The 13,412-nt window shown below is 46.4% G+C and overlaps 1 protein-coding gene across 2 annotated transcripts in view; it reads right to left on the reverse strand.

Annotated features, from left to right (window-relative positions):
• The window catches only part of LOC144805402 (uncharacterized), a 284,002-nt gene that overhangs the window by 13,401 nt on the left and 257,189 nt on the right, over window positions 1–13,412 (reverse strand). The window lies entirely within an intron of this gene.

Below are 13,412 nucleotides of genomic sequence, written 5' to 3' on the forward strand. Positions count from 1 at the left end.
AAAACCTACAGTCAGCTAAAAATGATTGGACTATTCCAAGGTGTACAGCTACAGCAAAAGTGTTATAATGTTTTGAGTGTTTTGTTTCTTTTCTTTTCGTTTATTAGAGATGTTGGACTTGGCCCTTCTGGCAGGTTCACCCCTGAACTTTTAGCTTTTTAATGGTGACCTGGTGATGGTGATTTTTGGTTTCTGCGCACTTTCACTGTGTCCCAGTGGCAAGTGCGTGCACACTCTGAGTGCGAGTGGTAAGATAGGCCTGCCCTCCCATAGACATGCATGGGGAATGTATGTGTCCCTGGTAGTTCCTGAGGCGTGGGGTGTGCAGGCTCGAGTCTGGTATGTGCAGACTCGTGTGATTGACTGCTGCGAGATGATGTATGTGGCATGTATGTGTCTAGTGTGGAAGTGCCACTTCTAGACATGGCTGTGCATGTGCTGTGAAGGTGCTGGCGTGTGATTGGCTGGAGCTGGCTGGGATGCCAGGCTCCAGGAGTCTGGATGGGTCTGCCCCGGTGGTGAGTGGAGAGATTAGCATGCTGATGTGAGGTAGGGGTGCATCTGGGACCTGAATAGGGCTGGGCTTTCCCCACACAATGCTGGCTCCGCCCCTGTGGTGCGACTGATGACCCTAGTGAATAGGAAGGGTGGCTGAGCACATCAAGAGTGCTCCAAAACCAGCTGCGACTGGTTTCTCCCCCACCCAGCACCCAAGACAAAGGTTTTCCCTGTATAAAAAGGGGCTGTGTCCCCTTGCAAAATGTTCTCTTCTTGGATCTTGTTGCTGAGGGGGGGCTGCTGCTGGGCGCCAGGAGGACCACCACTGGGGATTGCCTCCCTGTCTAGGAGGACCCTGTGACCTTGCCCCCCACCTCCTCAAGGACTTTGAACTGGTCCTGGACTTAATGGCCTCTAGCGCTGGGAGCGCTTTATTTTTACTGGACTTGTATTTCTCTAAGCGCCTTGGAGCGCTTTACTTTGTCCTGGATGTGTGCTCATCCAGTGCCTGCGAGCGCTTTATCTGTACCTAGCGCCTGGGAGCGCTTGATCTGCTGCTAAGCGCTGGGAAGCGTTTTAGTTTTCACCAGCATTCAGGGCCACTGCTGGTGCCCACCCGGCATTGCCCCGCGAGATTACCGCCTCCCGGGAGCTCACCCCGTGTCTAAGAAGGAAGGAATCGCCGCCGCCCGGCCGGAAGTCAGGCATGCCGGGGGCGGGACCTCTGGACACCAGGAAGCAACCTCCTTTCCCCGGGGCCCCGAGACAAGAGGAGAGCCCCGGGGTGCAGCAGCAGAGCCGCGGCCACCGGCGACGCCCCAGAGGAGGGGAGCCCCGCCCGTGGCACCTACGGAGCAGTCCAGCGAGGGAGAGGAAGCCCCCGCGCCAAGTCCCGGTGAGTGCGGGCGACTCGGGGGGGGGCCGGGCGGGGGCCGCGCAGAGTTCAGGGTAGAGCGGCCCCGGCTGGCAGCGGGCCGTGGGCCGCTCCCTCCACCCAAGGCGCCACCGTTGTTTTTGTAGGCTCGAGAGGCTCAAGGCGCCACAGTCGTTTTCAGAGCCCCGAGAGGCTCAAGGCGCCACAGTTGTTTGGAGCCCAGAGAGGCTCAGGGGCATTCTTTCTCCGAGTCCCCAGGGGGGAGTCCTACGATTGCCCGCATCGTTGTTTTCAAGCCCCGCAAGGCTCAGGCAGCATTTGTTGCATTTTGCGAGTACCCCGGGAGGGACTCCTACAGTACAGGGGCATTTTCTCCAGTGGTAGAGCGGCCCCAGAGGCAGTGGCCGCTCCCACCTGGCCCCACATTGTTCAGAGCCACGGAGGCTCTAGGGGGCATTTCCTTTGTTCAGAGCCTGTGAGGCTCCCACGTTGGCCCCATCATTGTTGCTACAGCTGCCCAGCACTTAGTGGGCAGCTGCTACTTTTAGGCTCCCCTGACTTTGGGACACAGGGCGTCCTAGCCCCGATAGGCCAGTTGGCCTGGGTACAGTCACAGGTGGTGACTAATGTGATTTCTGCGCAATTGTGATCTCCTGCACCTCTGAATGTGTTTTGATGCATCATGTGCCTTGTTCTTACACCGCTGAATGTATGTTTATCATGTGTAACGTGTTCTTGTTTATACCCCTAAATGTATGGTAATACTTAGGTGGTTGTTTTCTCCTAGTACAGGTGTTACTAGTGAGGTCCTGGTTCCCTGCGTAATATTTTCCTAAGGTGGTTAGGGTTGCATAGGTGGTACTTACCTCTTACCAGTTGTTACTGGTTGTGTGTTCTATGTTTCATTTTTGTCCTACAGTAATTATTATTCTAAAATCTAAAAGTGCATATTCCTGACTGTGGTCCAGGTGGCCCTGTCTTGTACATATCCCCTGTAAATTCTGCCTGTGCCTGTTGGCACATTGTAAAGTGTGTGTTTTTATCTATTGTGTTTTGGTGTAATAAAAGGGCTATTTTTATACATAACCTTGTGTGGAGTTTCCTTTGTGGTGGGCCTTGGGTGTTGTCGCTGGGTGCGCGCAAACACTTAACTCATATTGCCTCCGAGTTTAGCCTTACTGCTGGTGTCACGTTACCAAGGGGGTGAGCAGGGGTTATCTTGGCGTGTAACTCCCTTGCCCTGACGTGGGAATGGTGGTCTCTGACTGACCTTGGCGCAAGCCTTGGCCAGCCAGCGATCCCATTTCTAACAAGAGAGAAGTTGTGCAGAGCATCAAGCAGGAGATTACTAAGTAAGTTTAATTAAGTAAGGTTCAGTGAAAAAGCTGAGTAAGGAAGTGATGCAAATGTTATTTGTTGTTTCTCATAGAATATTAACAACATTACTCGACGCATGTTCCAAGGGGCGAAATTCAACTGAGTCAAGCCTCTAAAAACAACACCTCCGTAAAACAACAACCCTGCTGACCAGACTTCGCTCTCAACGACTCGGCAACATGACGTCCACAAGCAAATAGACACCTGACATGTGTATATGAACCCCCTGTGCCCTTCATACAAATGTGACATACCCGCAGAGTAGTGAATGACATCTAAGCGCAGTTGCGCTTCCTACTGATGTGGATACTTTCACCCCACGCACCTCTGAGTATATGATGTGCCGTCCCCACTCAAGATGGCGCCCAGACTACTCCGTAGATGTTAGACCATGGCGCATGCGCTTGGAGAAGTCACTAGGGGTCGACATCAGCGCCCCGCCCCCAGGTTAAACAAACAATTACGCATTTAAAGCGCGCCAAGATGCGCCGCCCATTACCAGCTGCTCCACGATCGAGCTACACCGGTCGAGCGGACCTAGGTTTGGAGGTAACGTCTTCACGCCACCAAGGTAAGGGGGTTACCGGACTCGAGACTATCTCCAGTCCGTTTTGGTGGGCTGACTAATGACAGTCCGCGTCGATGGACTACGGTCTCTCTGCCGGACAGGTACACGGCAGGGGTAGTGTCGCTACGACTGGGATTTATATGTCGGGCCGGGGCCGCTTCACGAGGGTGCAAGGGCTTTTGGGCCACCATGGCTGCCATCCCCAGGGGCCGTATTTGTGCTGACGCGCCTGACATCCACCTCTCTCCAGTCTTGAGACGATGTTGTCGGGCTCGGCCAGTCCATTTAGCCGTGTCATCTCGATGACACCACGGATCCTTCCCGGGGAGGCGCTATGGCTGTTGCGCCCATCCAGACACTACGCCACCCTAGGGAGCACCTGGTTTGGTTGCAACTCACCCTGCGTGGGCCACCTCCGCCGCCGGGGCCAGATGGTCAGGAAAACCACTCCAAGACCGACTATCTGTGATGTAAGGCTTTGGCATTTAATCGCCTTACCTGGAGCCCAACCACTGCTCAGGTTTAATTCACTCAGTATCTCCTTTATATTCCCCCATCCTCCTAGACTCACAGTCGAGTACACTGGTCCCGCTTGAGCAGACTGCGGGGACCGTCAACAACGATTGAGGGTAAGTCCCATGATGGGGTTTCCCGCTCTGAATAATGAATTGTATGAGCCCCCCCCCCTTTTTTGGTACACAATCCCTCTAAACTGCTATCCAATCTATAATGCCTACTCCTACAAATTGCGAATATAGACATTCTTTGATGGCAATCTTACATGGCATAATCACGACCACTATGGTATCTTGACCTCACTCCACCTCTCTCCACCTTTCTAGTTATCCACAATCCGGGTGAATGTATAACACAATGCCTCTGACCATTATCACAGGATTGTATGATAATCACATAGAGAACAGACATAACTATATGCCTTTTCTCCCCTATAGGGTGAACTACAATTCAGGAACTCCTCCTGTTCCAGTTCGTGACCCCTCAGGTTGTATGCACTACATAGTGCGGCCCACTTTGGGCTCCGTCCTAGTATATGAGCACTTTTTAGGTCCTGATGAATTGCCGTGATGGCATGAAACATGTCGACCTGACCACCTCTGAGGGTTGAACGGGTTGTCCCACACATAGCTTGGTGGATTTCCCATACCCCTCTTATTTTTAATAAAAGCAGTTAGCTACCAGAATAAAATTGCCCAGAGTAGACTATACTGACTTTTTTTAAAACCACACCTCCACGCTCACTACTTACACACTTGGGCCCCTCACACCCACCTACACATCGGCCAGGAATAAAAGATCTCCGCTAAAGCGTAGCACCTTTGTGCTACCCGTCAGGCATTGCAGCGCCGGCCTGACGCAGGAGCAGGGAGCCGATGATGACACGAAACAATCGGTTGGTGACATGACAGTAGCCGTAGAACCGACCTGTTGTGTGAGGTTTCCCTAATTCCGATAAGGGGCAACTGTCCCTGTCTCTCGCATACAACCACCCTTTGAGAGAGGTGGATCGATCATCCACACATACCCACCCCTTAGGGGAACTTTGTGCATCAGTTTTGTATTGTACTCCACGGGACGTGCACACTGGACCCCTCTAAATATTGTCCCTCATACTCTTGTCCCCCCGAGTTGATTACTATTTTTATACATAACCTTGTGTGGAGTTTCCTTTGTGGTGGGCCTTGGGTATTGTCGCTGGGTGCGCGCAAACACTTAACTCACATTGCCTCAGAGTTTAGCCTTACTGCTCGTGTCACGTTACCAAGGGGGTGAGCAGGGGTTATCTTGGCGTGTAACTCCCTTGCCCTGACGTGGGAATGGTGGTCTCTGACTGACCTTGGCGCAAGCCTTGGCCAGCCAGCGATCCCATTTCTAACAAGAGAGAAGTTGTGCAGAGCATCAAGCAGGAGATTACTAAGTAAGTTTAATTAAGTAAGGTTCAGTGAAAAAGCTGAGTAAGGAAGTGATGCAAATGTTATTTGTTGTTTCTCATAGAATATTAACAACATTACTCGACGCATGTTCCAAGGGGCGAAATTCAACTGAGTCAAGCCTCTAAAAACAACACCTCCGTAAAACAACAACCCTGCTGACCAGACTTCGCTCTCAACGACTCCCAGGAGGCGAAGCCTACCTTGGTAGATCGCAGGTAGGAACCTTTAGATGTTACAGCTCGGAATATGTTAGATGTTCATTAAGAACGTAGGTAAACATAATAGGACGACTATTCTAAGGAGTTTCTTGTTGCTTCGCAGGTCGACTACAAGAAAACTCACTAGCGTTAGATTCCGGCCACCCTCCCTAACTACTATCTTCCACCCTAGTGTAACTATAAGAATCACAGGTTGTAGGATAGGGTTTCTGAGCGTTTGGCTCATAGCGTCTCTGCAAAACCTATCACGCACCTTACAGGTAAGGGTTTGAGAACACACAGGTAAGAGTGCTTTGTACATGTATTTATATAGGGCAAATCACCGACACGGTATCTAAGCGCTTGCTTAGGGAACCCGTCCTGGTATTCCCCTGTGAGAAACCCCGGCAGGGTATCCACAAGGTGAAAGCCAGGCATCCCGCCGCGAGGGGCCGTAGTGGAGATTAAGCAAGCTATTGCCCAGAGTCGCAGAGTGTGACCCCGTGAGTCGAGTAGGCACCGGAGCGAGAATTGTCGAGTCCGTGGAACTTTGAGCCCGAGACCCGCCGAGGCGGGGAATCGAACCCTGGTCCACGGCCGATCTCAGCTTCCGGGTCTGCCGCCTCTAACCACTGAGCCACGCTTCTCCACTTTGATATACCTGACAGAAGGCTAAGCCCACGAACACCATTTTGCCCAGACGCTATGGATCAAACTTCACAGGTTTCGCTTCAGGATATAGCTGCAATGTTAGTTGAAATTAAATCAGAAAACGCAGAATTGCGAAGAGATGTGTCAGCAATACAGAGCAGAATACAAACTCCTAGTCCAACAACCTGGACTTTCCCCTCAGAAAAGAAGCCTTTTTCTAAAGCTGTCTGCTTTCCAACCAGCCATGCAAACATTGTATAGTGGGAATACCACACCTACAACCTCTGCTAACACTCAGATACAGGTTATAACACCAGTCACAGTACCCCTGGCACCCCCAGAAAGATTTTATGGAGATTGTAACAAATTTACAATATATTTGAATCAGTGTCATTTACATTTTGTGGCGAAACCCACCACGTTTCCTGACGATTCCTCCAAAGTTGCCTTCATTTGATCATATTTGGGTGGAGATGCAGCTCTGTGGTCAGTACCGTATGTAGAAAGAAACTATCCGATTCTAAATGACCTTAGACGGTTCAAACTCGCCATGAAAAAAATTATTTGCGAAACATGTATTCGTACAATCAGCGGATCATGAACTACTCAATTTGAAACAAGGGACGTCAGATCTCTTGCATTACATATCCACTTTCAATAGACTGGTCATTGAGGCAGAATGGCCAGTAGAAAAACGTGTGTCTTTGTTCTACCGAGGTTTACGGGAAGAATTAAAAGATATGGTCACACAAATCTTAGATCCTCCAACCGATGGTGAGGAATTTATCGATCTTGTTGTAAAACGTAATCACCGAATTTCTGAAAGAAAGGGCAAAAAAGGAAAGTCTGACTATAGAATGATTTTGTTTAAAGATAGGGCTAGCACTACAAACGAATCTTCTACAGTTAAGTTAGACGCGGTTGAACCTACGCAAATAGGGACCATTAGAGGACCTCTATCAAAGGACGAAAAAGAAAAGCGTAGGAAACTAAACCAATGTATGTACTGTGGGAAAAACAGGACATTTCGTAAAAGATTGTCCCACTCGACCTGTAAAACCAAAGACTAAAACTGCTGATATTGTCGCCATACAGCAGTCGGAAAACTAAAAAACTCGGTAGACAAAGAGTTCAGTTTACCGAGTGCACACACTAGTTTGGCCTCCATGACACCAACTGCCTCACATTGTCATCTTAGTATGCGAATTTTGCTTCAGTCACAAAATGAAAAAACTCGATCCTGGTCTATTGATGCTTTGATAGATTCAGGAGCTACAGGCAACTTCATAGATACCCAATTGTTCAGTAAGTTAGGTTTACAGAAAATAGTGAACGTTTCTCCAGAGATAGTTAGAGCATTTGACGGTAAGGAATTGACTTCAGGACCTATACAACATCATACTGAATTATTAAACATGACTTGTGCTACGAAACATGTTGAGGAAATAACCTTTGACATTATTGATGCACCTCAGTTTGGTTTAATTTTAGGCCTTCCTTGGCTTGTACTTCACAATCCTTACATAGACTGGACTAATAGGACCATACTGTTTAAATCAGATTACTGCCATGCCAAATGCTTTCAACAATACCCTGGTTCGGAACTGTTAATACAAGGGTATGATTTTCCAAGAGTCAAAAAATGTCCTGATAATTGCTGGAGTTCCAGAGGAATACCATGACTTGTTGGATGTTTTTGATAAAAAAAAGGCCAACACCCTGCCGCCTCATAGGGACTATGACTGTCAGATTGATTTACTTCCTGGGGCAACTTTACCTTGTAGCCGCATCTATGCGCTAACAGAGAAAGAGAATGAACATTTACGCACCTATCTTGATGAGTATTTAGCAAACGGTTTTATCAGACATTCTAAGTCCCCGGTTTCTTCTCCTCTCTTTTTCATTCCGAAGAAGGGGGGAGAATTGCGCCCGTGTATTGACTATCGCCCAATTAATAATGTGACAGTGAAAAATCAATATACGCTACCGTTAATTTCAACTTTACTTGACCAAATCAAAGATACCACCATTTATACAAAACTGGATTTACGTGGAGCATATCATCTGGTGAGAGTCCGAGAGGGCGATGAATGGAAGACTGCGTTCCGTACAAAATTCGGATTAAATGAATATCAAGTCATGCCCTTCGGACTCTGCAACGCTCCAGCCGCGTTCCAGTTTTTTATAAATTACGTTTTAAGAGATTTTCTTGACATCTGTTGTATCGTCTGTTTAGATGATATTCTCATTTATTCAAAAGAAAAGTCAGAGCATGTAAAGCAAGTACGAGCCATTCTGCAACAGCTTTTACAAGATTCTTTATTTGTAAAATTAGAAAAGAGCTTGTTTCATGTCACTACAGTAGATTTTTTGGGGTACATCCTTAGCCCATCTGGCATAGAAATGGACCCAAAGAAGGTTCAAGCAATAATCGAATGGCCTAGTCCAACCACTGTAAAACAAATCCAAAGCTTCTTAGGGTTTGCAAATTTTTATAGACGGTTTATAAACAATTTCTCTCAAAGAATTACTCCAATCACAAAATTGTTAAGAAAAAACACGAAATACGAGTGGACTTCAGAAACAGAATTGGCTTTTCAAGATTTAAAGAATCAATTCACTACCGCCCCGATTCTAAAACATCCAGATCCCACTCAATCTTTCATTGTGGAAGCTGATGCCTCTCAATTTGCAGTAGGAGGTATTTTATCCCAAAGAAGTAGAAGCATTGGACAAATGCATCCAATTGCATATTACTCGAGAAAATTATCCCCCACAGAACAAAATTATGCCATTGCCGATGGGGAATTATTGGCCATAAAAGCTGTGTTCAAGGAATGGCGACACTACTTGCTAGGGGCTGGACATCCTGTAACTATTTATACCGATCACAGGAATTTACAATCACTTAGATCTGTTAAAGCTTTGTCTCCTCGCCAATTGCGCTGGACTTTATTCTTTAATGATTATGATTTTATCATCACTTATCGTCCAGGAAAAGAAAACAATAAAGCAGATGCTTTATCGAGAATCGGTATTAGTGATGATTTGAATGTAAAACAAGAAACTATTCATCCAATTATTCCAGCAGATCGCTTTCTTATAGGTCTTATTGATTCTGATGCCCTGTCTGATATAGAAAATGCTCTTAAAACACAATCAAGAGAAGATTGGAGCAAGAATTATCCATTGTTACAATGGAAAGAAAACCTATTGTGTATGAATGATCAGGTGTTTGTCCCCATTGAAACGTGTATTACAAACATATCATGATTCGGTTCTGTCAATCTACCCTGGAGTAACTAAAATGTATCAGCTATTTAAAAGACGATTTTGGTGGCCAACAATGCTCAAAGACATTCAAAGTTATGTAGACGCTTGTACTGTTTATAGCCAAACCAAAGCAATTCATCGAGCTCCCAGTGGTTTGCTTTAGTCTTTGCCTTTACCACCGCAGCCATGGCATACAGTATCTCTTGATTTTATAGTGGAATTGTCTCGTATCCAGACTGGATTCACCACAATTCTAACTGTTGTAGATCATTTTTCACGATACGCTCATTTCATTCCTCTAAAAAAGCTTCCTTCAGCTATAGAAATGGCTCATATTTTCGTAAAGGAAATTGTGAAACAACACGTCATTCCATCAGTTGTAATTTCCGACAGAGGCCCCCAATTTATTTCAAACTTTTGGCAAAACTTGGGGATATCTTTGAACATGGAAGTGCGTACGTCATCTAGTTATCATCCACAAACAGATGGTCTAACTGAATGCACAAATCAGACTATTGAACAATTCTTGCGATATATGTTAGCTACTTGTGACCAGGAATGGTCTGATATTTTATGGGCTACAGAATTTGCGTACACCAGCTCTGATCATTCATCTATTGGTATGTCTCCTTTCTTTTGTGTTCATGGTTTTCATCCAAAAGACATGTTAGGAGTAGGTAAAGATTTAACCTTAATCCCAGCAGTTACTGATTATGTGAATCATTTGGTTACTGTCTAACAAAAAGACCAACAATATTTGGCTCACGCAAAGGAAACACAAAAATCATTTGCTGATAAACATCGTTCTAAGCCACCACTTTATTCGGTAGGAGACAAGGTTTGGTGAGCAACGAAACATCGTAAACTAAAATGCCGTAAAACATTTCGTCCACGATTCATAGGTCCCTTCACCATAGAAAAGGATATCAACCCTGTTAGCGTGAAATTACTGTTACCAGCAACATATCGAATTCATCCGGTATTTCATATCTCTTTGATAAAACCATGTAACCCAGAAACTAGGGTACTTCATCATCCCCCAGCTGTTGAGGTAGACGGGATTCCAGAATTCAAAGTAAAGGCAGTTCTTGATTCAAAAAGGATTAAAGGTAAAGGGCCAGATGTAGGAGCCCTTATACCGGTCAGTAACGGCAGAATTCGGCCGTTACCGACCGGAATTAGGGTTTTCCAATGTAGGGGGCCTAATTTTTTGCGATTCTGTAGATTTACCGAATCGGTAAATATACCGATTCGGTAAAATACCGACTCAGTATATTTACTGATTCGGGAAATCCAGATGTAGCTGTCACATCCAAGAGTGCCACAGGCCCTTTAGGAGTTGGTATTTACCACCCAATCCTATTGGATGGTAAAATACCGAATTCCAGTGTACATGCACATCTGTGCATGTACACCTATGCCTTGTGACACACAGACATGCCCTTAGGGCATGTATGTGTGCCACATGGCACACAAGCCTGCAATTGGGGTGCTACAGGGTGTCAAAGTGACACCCCGTTCCCCCTGCCAGGATTCGGTATTTACCGATTCTGTAAATACAGAATCGGTATTTCCCATTGATTCCTATGGGCTTCAAGGCCCATAGGAATCAATGGTAAATGCCGATTCGATATTTACAGAATCGGTAAATACCGAATCTTACTGAACCGGTAATTGTGAAATTTAAATTACCTACATCTGCCCACTTCCAATTTACCTACTCTTAAATACCGATTCGGTATTATTCGGTATTTAAGAGTAGGTAAATCGGAATTACCTACATCTGGCCCAAATTATTTTACCTAGTAGATTGGAAGGGTTACGGCCCAGAAGAACGCTCATGGGAACCACTTGCTAACCTTAAAAAATGCTCCAAGGTTTCTAAAAACCTTTCATGTCAGATATCCTGAGAAACCCAAACCTGTCGCTATGGTCTTAGGGGGGATTCTACTATAGTACTGTCATGATCCCGCTGTTCCTGGACCTATCACTGCCGAGGTCTAACTCAAAGGACCTCCTAAGCGGATGCTAAGGAGATCTAATGACCTCTTATACCCCTTTAGAAACCCGCCCCTGTCCCGTCCATCCTGCACTCCTGGTGATTATAATTAAGTTTGGATAGTGCATGTTAATGAACGTAATGATCATTCTTCCTTCAAAAAGTTGATGACATTCTCTTAGAAATAGAAAATTCCCCACTTAGCCGTGGCTTTCCCCTTCAATCTATAGCCCCCCCCTCCTCCTGAAGTTCGTCTTGCCAAATTTCCCTCCTTGGATGCTCAATCTCTTTTCCCCCTTGTATACTGGGTGAAATCAGGCTCACCAGCAGATCCGTGCCCACCACGAATTTTCCAATTGGATATGCCTAGTTTAGAAGGCCCTATTCTCAAATTACTGAACACCTCCTTGGAAACTGGTTCCCTCCCTCCCGCACTGAAAGAGGCCAGAGTTATCCCCTTACTTAAAAAGTCAGGTGCGGATGCCTCTATCCTCAAAAATTACAGGCCAATTTACCAGCTCCTGTACTCAGCCAAAGTACTTGAACAACATGTCCTCAAAATACTTTCCACCTTTCTTGAGGAACACAGACTGTTACATCCTAGACAAGCTGGCTTTAGAGCTCATCATAGTACGGAAGTGGTGATGCTATCCGTTCTGGATGAGATGAGGGTCATGGCTAACAAGAAAGTATCGAGTGCCCTGATATTATTAGATCTGTCAGCGGCATTCGATACGGTCAGCCTTAAAACCCTCCTGTCCCGTCTCGCTAATGTGGGTATAGAGGGACCTGCCTACCAATGGCTTGAATCCTTCTTGACTAACCGGACGCAGAGGGTACAGTTAGGTGATCAGATATCGATCAACGGTCCCCTGGTATGTGGTGTCCCGCAGGGTTTGGAGTTGTCGCCCCTGCTCTTTAATCTATACCTTCAACCACTGGTGGAGATTCTGGCTCAATTGGATTGCCAGTTCTTCAATTATGCAGATGACACTCAGCTACTTGTACGGATTAACAACTCCTGTGCTAATCAGGAACACGTACAAGAGGTGCTGCGTTTCACAGCGAGCTGGATGACTGACAATTCACTTAAAATAAATCCAGATAAGACGGAAATCTTGGCTGTCCCATACACCAACAGCCCTGGTGTGACCTGTTTTGGCCACGAGAATTAGGAGTCATCCCTACCCCAGTCCCAGTGGTTAGAAGTCTGGGCATCAAAATCGACGCTGACCTCTCTATAGACAATCAAGTGTCGGCAGTGGTTGGTACCTGTACAGGGATATTGAGGTGCTTGCGGAAACTTGTCCCTCTCCTCACTACTACCTCCCTTCAGGTCATCGTTTCTGCCACAATATTGTCCAGGGTTGGACTATGGGAATGCCCTTTATATCGACCTCCCTTGGAAATTAATAAGAAGATTACAGATTGTGCAGTACGATGCGGCGTGCCTCATTTTGGATCTACCCAGACGGACCCATGCCTCCCCACTGCTTTCCAAATTACATTGGCTACCTATCAGGCAGCGAGCATCATTCAAGGGCCTTTGCATTGCCCACAAGGCCATCTACGGTCAGGCCCCAGTATATATTAAGGATCGCCTGACGAGCTATATTCCTGCTCTGACTCTCCGTTCCTCTGCAGCCTGCCATTTGGTCATCCCCCGGTTTCACTCGGCGCGTAAAGGCGGTATAGCCTTTTCCACCTTGATTCCACAGCTCTGGAACAATCTACTTGGAAATCTGCGGAAGGAACCTGTCCTTCTTTCGTTTAGGAAAAAACTTAAGACTATTTTATTTTAGGAGGCACTGACCACGAAATAGGCCTGCCCACACTAGCTCACACGCACAGTCTGTTGTAATTTTCTCCCCTAGAAGCGCGAAGAGACCTGATGGTGAACCAGCGCTATATAAGAACCAATTAACATAACATAACAATTAACATAACATAACATTGTGTTTACCAATGCTTTTTGTACTATTGTACTATTACCGACTTATCACCAAGGGCTTTTTTTGATTTA

This window comes from Lissotriton helveticus (genome assembly GCF_964261635.1).
Source record: "Lissotriton helveticus chromosome 1_1 unlocalized genomic scaffold, aLisHel1.1 SUPER_1_unloc_1, whole genome shotgun sequence".
In the NCBI taxonomy this organism is placed as follows: Eukaryota; Metazoa; Chordata; class Amphibia; order Caudata; family Salamandridae; genus Lissotriton; species Lissotriton helveticus.